Genomic DNA, 12,902 nt, shown 5'->3' on the forward strand with positions numbered 1-12,902 from the left:
AATGGCGTTGACGCGTAAAACACCTGAAATCATTTTGTCTTTACGGATTCAGTTGTCGGTCGTCATTAGAGTGTAATGACAGGGTGACACCTGGTGTGACGAGGACGTGTGCGGGGCCACGGGGTGACGAGTCAAATGAGGCACAACGTGAAGTCAGGGCTGGTCCCCCCCCAACGAGGGAAACAGGAAAGGGGCGGACGGCTGAGTGGAGAGCGAGCGGCAGAGGTCGCAACCGGGTACCCGGTACCCGTACCCTACCCGATACCCGTACCCTACCCGATACCCGGCTACCCGTACCCTACCCGATACCCGTACCCTACCCGATACCCGGCTACCCGTACCCTACCCGATACCCGGTTACCCGTACCCGATACCCGTACCCTACCCAATACCCGGCTACCCGTACCCGGCCGGGTACGGGTAAGCCGTGAGTCACTGGTGAGTCACCGTGTGTCACTCATTTGCCAACGTCTTGTCTCTTCTCACAATTCAAGTTCCTAGAATCAACCCACCCGCGCCTGCAACGTGGCTTCATCCCAGAGGTCGCAATCGGGTACCCGATACCTGTACCCTACCCGTACCCGGCCGGGTACGGGTAGCCGGGTATCGGGTAGGGAACGTGTACGGGTACCCGATTGCGAGCTCTGGCATGCGGCAACGTGACCATGTCGAGTGAGCGGCCGGGCAACTTGCAGTTTGACGGTGAACACGGCAGAACGGATGTGAGCTTCAAGCGGTAGGACACCGTCCGCGGTCTGACGAACGCCGCCACGACGGCCACGCGGCACTACGGGTGCGTGCCGCTTGTCGGCAGGCGCGCGGCGACCGGCTGCCGGGGCGCGGGGGAAGTCGCCGGGATACGCCGGGAGGTCCCGGACGGGGCGGCCGGGAGGCGCCGTCGCGACGGGGGCCGGGCCCGCCCTCGGGTTCGCGTCGCTGAGGATTTCGTGGAGGAGCTCGCTGGCAACTTCGCGCACATCCCTCCACGCTGGAGCTCAGCACCGCGGGGAAGAAGCCGCTGCCTTCCCGCATCATCCCGGGAACGGAGACCTTGTACAGGAGGCCCATGGGCCTGCCGGGCTCCGAGTGAGCGTGCAGTTCGAAGGTCGCGTGGCCCACGCCGGCGCTCCGTAGCAGCGCCTGCAAACGCGTCTCCCACGACAAGACGGCCGCCTCCGGCAGCTCGTCCAGACCGACGGGCGTGGGCCGCGAGTGGCGGGGTGCCCGCCAGAGCTGCGTGCGCGCCGCCCAGCCCACAAACAGGCTGTGCGGGACCTTGCCGCAGACGGCGCACTCCGGCTGCGGGAGGCCTGGGACCGCCGCCACCTCCTCCTCGTCTTCAATTGCCTCCTCCTCCACCTCCTCCTCCACCACCTCCTCCTCCTCTACCACCTCATCCTCCTCCTCCTCCACCACCTCTTCCTCCTCATCTTCAGTTGCCCCCGCCTCCTCCTCCCCCTCCTCCTCGTCTTCCGTTGCCTCCTCCTCCCCCTCCTCCTCCTCCCCCTCCTCCCCCACCTCCTCCTCCTCCTCCACCACCTCATCCTCCTCCTCCTCCACCACCTCTTCCTCCTCATCTTCAGTTGCCCCCGCCTCCTCCTCCCCCTCCTCCACGTCTTCCGTTGCCTCCTCCTCCCCCTCCTCCTCCTCCCCCCTCCTCCCCCACCTCCTCCTCCACCACCTCTTCCACCTCCTCCTCCTCCACCACCTCTTCCTCCTCATCTTCAGTTGCCCCCGCCTCCTCCTCCTCCTCGTCTTCCGTTGCCTCCTCCTCCTCCACATCCTCCTCCTCCACCTCCTCCTCCCCCCCCTCCTCCTCGTCTTCCGTTGCCTCCTCCTCCCGCTCCACCACCTCTTCCACCTCCTCCTCCTCCACCACCTCTTCCTCCTCGTCTTCAGTTGCCGCTTCCTCCTCCCCCCCCTCCTCGTCGTCTTCCGTTGCCACCGCCGCGGCAGCAGCAGCAGCCGCCGCCCCCGGCTCTCGCTGCGGGATGGCCCAGTCCACGTTGATGTCCCGGCCCCACAGCCGGAAGGAGTACGGCAGCAGCACCCTGCGGGCCATGCAGGCCGCGCGGTGGCTCTCGTATTCGACGAACGCGTAGCCTCGGCTGAGGCTCCTGTCGTAGCGACAGAAGCGCATCTGGACGTCCACGACGCCCTCCGTGGCGTCGCTCATCGCCGCCATCACCTCGGCCCGCGTCTTGTCCTTCGGCAGCCTCGCCAAGAAGAGGCGGCGATTGTCGACGCTCACGCAAACCGCGATCCGTCGCCCCGGGCGGATCTCCAAGTCGTGGGGTCTCTTGACGGCGTCCGCGGCTTGCGAGCGCGTCGCGAAGGTGGCGAACGCGTAGCCGCGGTTCTCTCCGTCGTACGTCATCATGAGGCGCAGCTGGTACAGCTGCCCCACCGCCTCCAGCACGGGAAGCAGCTCGTCCTCGTACAGGTCGCGCGGGATCCTCGCCACGAACACCTCGCAGCCGCGGGCGGGAGGGGGGCCCTGCCAGTCGGGCGGCGGTCCCAGCTTCCTCTGTCCGTTCTCCTGGACGACGTTGTAGCCCGTGCGCAACATGAGGTCCAGAAGGTCCCTCTCCACGCAGCTCATGATGTCGAGCATCGGCGCTTTGTCCACGGCGGCGGTGACGACGGGGCAGCGGTTTGGGGCCCGTTGGAGCCCTTGACACTCACCGGCGCAGAAGCCTCGTGCCGACAAAGCCACGGCGGGGGGCGGAATCAACTCGTGAAAAGGCGGGAACTCGCTCGGGCCAAGCCTACAGGCCCAGCAGTGGAGAGAGGAAGAGAGAGTGGAGAGACGGATGGAGAGAGAGCTACCTTTGTAAACTCGGAAAATCACAATAAAATAAAAACCCAAGAAACTGTGTCTTGACCTTTGAACCGCCCTGTATAATGACCCCTCACCCCCAGTAGACGACCTGGTACCCCTCCTCACTCATCCACTCACTGACCCATCCACGCACCTCACACACCCACTCGCTCACACTCACCCACCCACTCACCCGCACACCCACTCGCTCACACACTCACCTCACACACTCACCCACCCACTCGCCCGCACACCCACTCGCTCACACACCCACCCACTCACCCGCACACCCACTCGCTCACACACTCACCCACCCACTCACATCACCCGCACACCCCCCCCCTCACCCGCACACCCACTCGCTCACACACTCACCCACCCACTCACCCGCACACCCACTCGCTCACACACTCACCCACCCACTCACCCGCACACTCACCCGCACACCCACTCGCTCACACACTCACTCTCTCACACACTAACCTCACACACTCACCCACCCACTCACCCGCACACCCACTCGCTCACACACTCACCTCACACACTCACCCACCCACTCACCCGCACACCCACTCGCTCACACACTCACCCACCCACTCACCCGCACACCCACTCGCTCACACAATCACCCACCCACTCACCTCACCCACTCACTGATGATGATGAGAGAGAGAGAGACACGCAGACTCCAAATATACAGCAGTTGGCGTCGCCAGGGCCGGGATCGAACCCACGACCTCCTGCATACCAGGCGAGGTAGTTAACATCTCCTAGCCACCGTGATGATGATGAGAGAGACACACAAACTCCAAATATACAGCAAGAATCTTCAGGATCGAGATCAAACCCATGACCTCCTGTATACCAGGCGAGGGAGTTAACATCTCCTAGCCACCGTGATGATGAGAGAGAGACACACAAACTCCAAATATACAGCAAGAATCTTCAGTATCGGGATCAAACCCACGACCTCCTGCATACCAGGCGAGGTAGTTAACATCTCCTAGCCACCGTGATGATGAGAGAGAGACACAAACTCCAACTCCAAATAAAGTTTGAATGTATGCGTGTCGTTAAACCGGCCATCAGCCGACAGCCGATTCGCAAGGTTTATCACGTGACATACCGTGCCAATCTGTCACTGGAGCAGCACTAACCGGTTGTGTGTTGGAGTGTCTGTGTGTACACTGTGTGTGTCTGTGTGTCTGTGTGTGTGTACACTGTGTGTGTCTGTTTGTACACTGTGTGTGTCTGTGTGTGTGTGTCTGTGTGTGTGTACACTGTGTCTGTGTGTACACTGTGTATGTGTGTCTGTGTGTGCACTGTGTTTGTGTGTGTACACTCTGTGTGTGTGTCTGTGTGTGTGTACACTGTGTGTCTGTGTGTGTACACACTGTGTGTGTCTGTGTGTGTGTCTGTGTGTGTGTATACAGTGTGTGTGTGTACTGTGTGTGTACACTGTGTGTACACTGTGTGTGTGTGTACACTATGTGTGTACACTGTGTGTGTCTGTGTGTGTGTGTCCACTGTGTGTCTGTGTGTACACTGTGTATTTGTGTGTACACTGTGTATGTGTGTCTGTACACTGTGTGTCTGTGTGTACACTGTGTATGTGTCTGTGTGTGCACTGTGTGTGTGTACACTCTGTGTGTGTACACTGTGTGTGTGTGTACACTGTGTGTGTGTGTGCACTGTGTGTGTGTGTACACACACTGTGTGTGTCTGTGTGTGTGTTTCCACTGTGTGTGTGTACACTGTGTGTGTGTACACTGTGTGTCTGTGAGTACACTGTGTGTGTGTACACTGTGTGTGTGTGAGTACACTGTGTATGTGTGTCTGTGTGTGCACTGTGTGTGTGTACACTCTGTGTGTGTGTCTGTGTGTGTGTACACTGTGTGTTTGTGTGTAAACTGTGTGTGTACACACTGTGTGTATGTGTGTGTTTGTCTGTGTGTGTGTACACTGTGTGTGTGTACAATGTGTGTGTGTACACTTTGTGTGTGCACTGTGTGTGTGTGTGTACACTGTGTGTGTGCACTGTGTGTGTGTGTGTGCACTATGTGTGTGTGTACACTGTGTGCACTGTGTGTGTGCACTGTGTGTGTGTGTGTACACTGTGTGTATGTGTGTTCACCACGCCCGGCGGACCCGTTATTCGATCCCGACTCCTGCCGGGGGAGGCGCTCCGGGCGCGGCGGGTCCGCTAGGAAAACTCGGGATGGCCCGAGGCCGACTAGGCCGCAGTCTTCCCTCCCCTCTGTTCTAGATGGTGACGGTGTTGCTGATGTTGTTGTTGTTGATGCTGATGATGTTGTTGTTGTTGTTGATGCTGCTGATGTTGTTGTTGCTGTTGCTGATGATGATGTTGATATTTCTGCTGATGCTAGGGGTGGTGATGATGTTGCTGATGATGTTGTTGTTGATGCTGATGATGATGCTGATGATATTGTTGTATATGATGGTGTAAATGATGTTTATTGATAATGTTGATGATCGCAAACATCAACATAATTTATTAATTTATTCAGTTAGGGTAGCCTCTCATTGTGGGAGGGGAGGGTCTTGTACCCCAGAAAGCGACGTCATGTCATCTGCTGCCGCGTGACGTCATGTCATCTGCTGCCGCGTGACGTCACGTCATCTGCAGCCGCGTGACGTCATCTGCTGCCGCGTGACGTCACGAGCTAACAGGAAGCTGGAGGTCCGCGCGTGAACTGCAATCCGAGGTGAGAAATTCTCATCGTCGTGGTGGTTGTGGTTGTTGTGGTTGTTGTTGTGGTTGTTGTTGTGGTTGTTGTTGTTTACCAAGCTAGAGCCTCGCTCTCTCTCTCGTAGGGATGCCACTAGAGCAGCAGCAGCAGCTTGTGAATCGATGTCCAAGTTGGAACTTTACAACGCGGGGCCTAGACACGCGGGGCCTTGCCTCCTGCCCTCGCCTGGTCGCGTTTGCTTTAATTCCCTCCCTTAAGTTTAATTTGTCTTCACGCGGCTCGCTACTTTGTCACTTTGGTTTATTGTAGATATTAACGCAGTTTTTTTTGTTGTTTTTTTACCAGCCCAAGCCCGCCTGAGCTGCTGTACCGCTCTTGTTTACAGAAGCTACCTGCCCACAACAACAACAAGGTGGGTTTGTCAACGCGTGTGTCAATGTTTTGACTTAAAACTTTCGTAACTGCAGCAATTCATATTCTTGGTTCTTTCGGTGAAGTCACGGAGATAGAAAATTTAATAAAAATAACATAATAAAATGAATAAAAGTAAACAAAATTGTAAATAAATAAAAAACCCCCACGACGTTTCGATCAAGTGGCATTTATTTGATGTTATTATCTGTTGTTATTGTCTATCTACGTGACTTTACCGAAAGAACCAAAAATACGTGTGAAAATGTGTATCGGTCAAAGACGCTAAACTCGTGCTGATGTTGACTCTAAATGTGGAGGGGAAACCCGGGAGATTCGGAGGAAAATCCACGCGACCACGGAGAGAGAGACACGCAAACTCCAAATATACAGCAGCAGCAGGCGTCAGGGTCGGGATCGAACCCACGACTTCCTGTATACCAGGCGAGGTAGTCAACATCTCACCACGGAGAGAGAGAGACACGCAAACTCCAAATATACAGCAGCAGGCGTCAGGGTCGGGATCGAACCCACGACTTCCTGTATACCAGGTGAGGTAGTCAACATCTCACCACGGAGAGAGAGACACGCAAACTCCAAATATACAGCAGCAGCAGCAGCAGGCGTCAGGGTCGGGATCGAACCCACGACTTCCTGTATACCAGGCGAGGTAGTCAACATCTCACCACGGAGAGAGAGACACGCAAACTCCAAATATACAGCAGCAGGCGTCAGGGTCGGGATCGAACCCACGACTTCCTGTATACCAGGCGAGGTAGTTAACATCTCAACACGGAGAGAGAGAGAGACACGCAAACTCCAAATATACAGCAGCAGGCGTCAGGGTCGGGATCGAACGCACGACATCCTGTATACCAGGCGAGGTAGTTAACATCTCACCACGGAGAGAGAGAGAGAGACACGCAAACTCCAAATATACAGCAGCAGGCGTCAGGGTCGGGATCGAACCCACGACTTCCTGTATACCAGGTGAGGTAGTCAACATCTCACCACGGAGAGAGAGAGACACGCAAACTCCAAATATACAGCAGCAGCAGGCGTCAGGGTCGGGATCGAACCCACGACTTCCTGTATACCAGTTGAGGTAGTTAACATCTCACCACGGAGAGAGAGAGAGAGACACGCAAACTCCAAATATACAGCAGCAGCAGGCATCAGGGTCGGGATCGAACCCACGACTTCCTGAATTTAGCTTTTATACATATTCCTTTTGTAGCCAGACAGCCGAAATTGTGTGCTCGGAGTTTTTGGTTAACATTCATTTTTAATGACCACTTGCCCTCTCATTGTGTGCCATCACAGCCCGTGTGATGAATTTGAGAAACGTTTTTACTACATCATGAATATACGAATAAGTATAGACGTGTAAGTCACGTGTGACTGTATATATGCATTCTTCTGTGCCTCGATACTGGTGTGGATATTCCTATTATCTGTCTGCAGCTGACGCTTCCTTCGACGCTTCCTCTGCAGAATTGGTCTGATGGAGCAAAGGCAGTCAGCACAGCTCGGTACGGCAAGGCAACAATGCGACCAGAGTGCATACAGCACGGATCGCACTGGAAATTTGACACAGCACCAGAGAACACACACAGGAGAGAAACCCTTCAAGTGCAGTGTGTGTGGGAAAGCATTTTCTGATTCATCTGTTCTTAAAAAACACCAGAGAACACACACAGGAGAGAAAACCTTCAAGTGCACTGTGTGTAGCATGGCATTTTCACGGTCATCTGCTCTTAAATATCACCAGAGAACACACACAGGAGAGAAACCCTTCAGGTGCATTCTGTGCGGGAAGGCGTTTGCAAAGTCACACCATCTTCAAAGACACCAGAGAACACACACAGGAGAGAAACCCTTCAAGTGCAGTGTGTGTGGGAAGGCATTTTCACTGTCAACTGCTCTTAAAAAACACCAGAGAACACACACAGGAGAGAAACTCTTAAAGTGCACTGTGTGTAGCATTGCATTTTCACAGTCATCTGCTCTTAAATATCACCAGAGAACACACACAGGAGAGAAACCCTTCAGGTGCATTCTGTGCGGGAAGGCGTTTACACGGTCAGAACATCTTCAAAGACACGAGAGAACGCACACGGGAGAGAAACCCTTCAAGTGCAGTGTGTGTGGGAAAGCGTTTGTACATTCATCTACTCTTGTAAAACACCAGAGAACACACGCAGGAGAGAAACCCTTCAAGTGCACTGTGTGTGGGAAGACATTTTCACTGTCATCTGTTCTTAAAAAACACCAGAGAACACACACAGGAGAGAAACCCTTCAAGTGCACTGTGTGTGGGAAGACATTTTCACGGTCATCTTTTCTTAAAAAACATCAGAGAACACACACAGGAGAGAAACCCTTCAGGTGCATTCTGTGCGGGAAGGCGTTTACACAGTCAGAACATCTTCAAAGACACGAGAGAATACACACGGGAGAGAAATACTTCAAGTGCAGTGTGTGTGGGAAAGCGTTTGTACAGTCATCTACTCTTGTAAGACACCAGAGAACACACACGGGAGAGAAACCCTTCAGGTGCACTTGGCAGGAAGGCGCTTGCACTGTCATAAAATCTTCAAGTACACCAGAGAACGCACAAGCATCAGAAGATCTGCAAGGAGTGGAGTCTGAAATCAGCTTGTGAAAGTCAAAGTGCCGCAATGAGCCCATCTGTCATCAAACAAGAACCGGAGGAAAATCCCAGCTTTGACACTTAAAGGTATTGAGGTGAAATGTGAAGAGGTGATGGTGAAGAGCGAAGAAGCGAAGGTAAAATGTGAAGATGAAGATTAAACTGCAAAATCGGACCTTCACATTGATGGAGGCAACGTGAAGCAGGAGGAGAATTCTGACTGTGAGGCAGAGCGAGGCAACTCCCAGCAGTTTGTGGAGGTGGAGGTGTGGGTGGACTTCATAGACAACACAAAGTCAAATGGAGACCCGGTAGATGTGTAAGCCAGAGACGATGTCGCTCCAATAGATGCTCCTTTCTCACAGGCCTTTAATGAAAAACACGTTCCTTCGGAGTGGGCAGGTAGGAACTTGGTTGGACAGCGCATTCGTGCACGACAGACAGACAAATAATCCCTGGTGGGCAAGTGTGGAACCTGTTGTTCCTCTACCTGTATGTATACAAGATCACGTGACTTGAGGTAGCCAGGCAGACAGCCCCCTTCACTATCGCCCCCCCTCCCTTAGGCCCCTCCCCAGACCCCCCCCCCCCCTTAGGCACCTCCCCTCTCCGTACCCGGCAGTAGGTCTCCACCAATCAAAGAGCTGTTTATGTTATATATATATTTATTTATGCACGACAGACAGACAGACAATAAATCCCTGGTGGGCAGTGTGGAACATTGTTCCTGCCTGTAAAATGTGAAGTTGAACACTCAGTTCCTGGGTTCAACCTGCAGAGTAAGAGCGAGCAACCAGTCTTTGGGTTGGGTAGATCCCTGTGTTACGATCGAAACTTCCTGATCTACTATTCTTTTTGCTACCTACATGACTTTACTGAAAGAACCAAAGAGTGTGTGAACAAGAGCCTGTCAGTAGGGGGCGACGATGTTTCATGTCAGTTGTGTAATTTGTCGGTAATGTTGAGAATTTGCTACATTTTGACTCGAGACGCAAGCATGCAATGGCCTACTCGTTTTGAATGACACAATAGTATGTTTTACATCCACTGTTAAGCAGACGGTGCATAATTATTTAAAATAGTAAAGTCACGTAGAAGGGAAGTAATAAAATAATAAAAATAAAACATAATAAAATAATTCTCACGATTTTATTATGTTTTAGTTTTTATTATTTTATTACGTCCCTTCTACGTGACTTTACCGAAAGAACCAAGAAGATGAATCCCTGCAGTCACGAAAACTTTAAATCGATATTTAAAATAGCTTAATATGATGTAACCTGGTGCAGTATATTTCACTGCAGTAATTACATTTTGTTAAAATGTAAAATGTCTGTCAATAATTTAGAATGAACACTGATTTTGTGTGTACGTGCAACATTTTATTTATAAGGGTCAAACATTGAATAAGTGATGTTAGGACAAAGTGTGTGTTTTTGGAAGTAACCTGTACAGATCACTCAGGTGAGACCCGTTGTTCTTGTGATACAGCTCAAAGGGTATTTTTGAATCCTTTATATTAAGTTCGCTTGCTTGCGTGCTTGCTTGCTTGCTTATGACCGTGCAAATCTTTCGGTCGTTTTTTAACCCACTTCCCGTGATCCAATCGAGCTGACATTTTGCACACAGACTGGTTGTGCGTGACAATTTTCGTGAAAAAAAATATCAAAAATTTTACACTGTTTAGGGAAATTTTTTAAAATATTTAATTACCAATTGCTTAATGCTGGCAGACAATCATCTGACCCATAGATGGCAGCCATCTCAAGCCAGAGGACGAGAGGACTCTAGCCGCCACGCATATAAAGGATTTAGAGTGAAAAACTTTGTTTTTACGGGTTAATTTTTTGTGTTTCGGGAAGCATTTGTCTCTGGAGCAACTCATCGTCTTTGAAATAGGGAGCACGCTCGGATCATTCATCATTTACAAGGCGTACCGCTTAAAACTCACGTAGAGGAGATACATTCTCTACAACACGAATTATAATTTTATATTACGTGTTGACATTGATTTTGTCAAAACTAGGACGAGAAATGCTCCTTGTTGATTAATGTCTGGATGTTCGTCACCACCAATCAGGGCCCACTGGTGGCTTGTACTGAATCAACGATGCACTCTCAGAAGGCTGTGCTGTTTATAGTTTGTGTAAAACATTCCTTTGTTTCGTGGAGAGACCGATAAATGAATGACGTCTTGTCGATCTTTTTCATATTTGTGCACATCGATGTCCCACATTGCTTACCACATGTTAATGTGTTGTGTAGTGAATGACGACACGGTTAACAATGAAGGTGGTAACTAACACCAGGGGTAGGTGTCCTACACTCGGTCCTTCACATGGACCTTTGGCTCTATCTGCTGCTAGCCTGGGCTGTCTCTAAGGGCTTTCACACTCGAGTCAGGACAGGGGTTCAGCCAACACCTTCCGACCAAGGAGAGCAGCACCTCCCGTAACTACAGCCGGCTTCTACACACTTCTTGAGCACTACCCCTGTGGCTGTCTCTTCAGCTCTTTTCAACTGCTCACCATCCCGGGCTCCCACAACGACCCCGCTTTCATCACGGGTCCCCCCTTAAGTACCCCCAGGTGACATGATGTCATCGCACCTCAGAGCGTATGATGTCATGCCTCCATACTACACTACACTAGCTAGAGGGCTGAATTTTGCAGTCGCCCCAAACACATCCCAGTGGATATAATTGCCCAGGTTGACGTAGCCCTCAAAGGTTTGGGTCACATCCCAGCAGATGTGGCAAGATCTGAAATCGTCGCCATCCTCAAAAATGCTAAGAAACCCATTAGTAACATCAGCAGGGACGGGCGCTCTGAACTCGCTCAATTGAAAAAGAGAGATGACATTGTCATCCTTTCAGCCGACAAGGCTAATGCCACGGTCATGGATAAAACCACATGCAACAAAATTCAGGACCTTAATGATGGCAGTTATACCAAAATCAACAAAGATCCTACCAACTGCCTGGCTAAAAAACCCAACAATATCACTATCTCGACTTCTCTAATCGGACCGACCAAGCAGCTCTATCTAAAACCTTTGGCTGCTAGAGTGGAAAATGATGGCAAGCTACCATTCCTGGATGTTTTGATCGAATCGAGGCCTGATGGCTCGTTGGGACTTTCCGTCTGCTGTAAAGCCACCCACACGGATTCCTATCTAAAGCCTGATTCCCACCACTATCCGGTCCAAAAGAACTCCCTCATAAAAACACTACACCATAGGGCCCGCTGCATCTCCCACCAGCGCCACCTAGCCTGTGGACTGGAGCACGTACACCAAGCCCTCAAGGTGAATGGATACTCAGACCGCATAATCCGCAAAGCTGTATCCCCAACCATGGGGAGACAACCATCTGAGGACCCAATCAAAACCATCACTTTGCCATACATAGCAGGTGTTACCAAAAAGATTTCCAAAATCTTAAACAAACACAAGATACAGGTCCGATTCAATACAGTACACAAAATCCACGATTTGATCCCATCTGTGAAGGATGTCATGCCTGACATGCAATACCCTGGTGTCTACAAACTAAGTTGTGTCTGCGGCAGCAGTTATGTGGGGGCCGTTGGCCCCCGGGTTCCCACCCGCCTGCATCCCCTATTCTGTTTACGTTACCCCACCACCCTAATACCCGCTATGGTTTCGCCGGGCTTCGAACGCGACGCCCCTACCCATACGGCTTCACGCAGCGCTCCCACGCTGCAAGGATACGTGCGCACAGCATCAATCAAACGGCATACTCCCCCTCTTTACACCGCTAAGTACAGCTCTCGAACGCTGCGAGCGTGTGCCCGTCTATAGCCCTATGCGGAACTCGCCTCCACGTCGAATAACCACGTTACCAATGCGCACCCGTATCCGACACGTAGCGAACGTACGCGCACTCACGCACAGCTCCCCGCGACACTCACCACTGAATACTCGCGTTATGATCGCGCACCTGTATCATACACGGAGTGAACGCACGCACACCACACCGCTCCACACGAGGCACACTGCTCGACGCCGCTCTGTGCAGCGCTCCCACGAGGCGAGCCGCAGCACTACACGCGTTCACACCGCTCACGAGATCACACGAGGCCACGCTTAGCTATTAATGATTTATTAGTTGCTACCTGCGAATTGATGCTGAATCAGTATGAGTCGACGAGGCTGGCCTATTCTACCACCTCTGAATCTATTCTCTATTTATCGGCTATGATCCTACTTCACCTTCTTACTCACTGTTAGGTGCCCACGGCGGTTCGTTGATCCCGTACTCGCAGCGTGCCTCGATGCGTCTCAC

General features: G+C 52.0%; 1 pseudogene; it reads right to left on the reverse strand.

Annotated features, from left to right (window-relative positions):
- Positions 1-745: 745 nt before the first annotated feature.
- On the reverse strand, positions 746-5,368 carry LOC133340025 (probable RNA-binding protein 46; annotated as a pseudogene).
- Between the last annotated feature and the right edge of the window lie 7,534 nt (positions 5,369-12,902).

The sequence above is a fragment of the Lethenteron reissneri genome, unplaced genomic scaffold, assembly GCF_015708825.2.
Source record: "Lethenteron reissneri isolate LAM-NWPU_2019-01 unplaced genomic scaffold, ASM1570882v1 scaffold_644, whole genome shotgun sequence".
In the NCBI taxonomy this organism is placed as follows: domain Eukaryota; kingdom Metazoa; phylum Chordata; class Hyperoartia; order Petromyzontiformes; family Petromyzontidae; genus Lethenteron; species Lethenteron reissneri.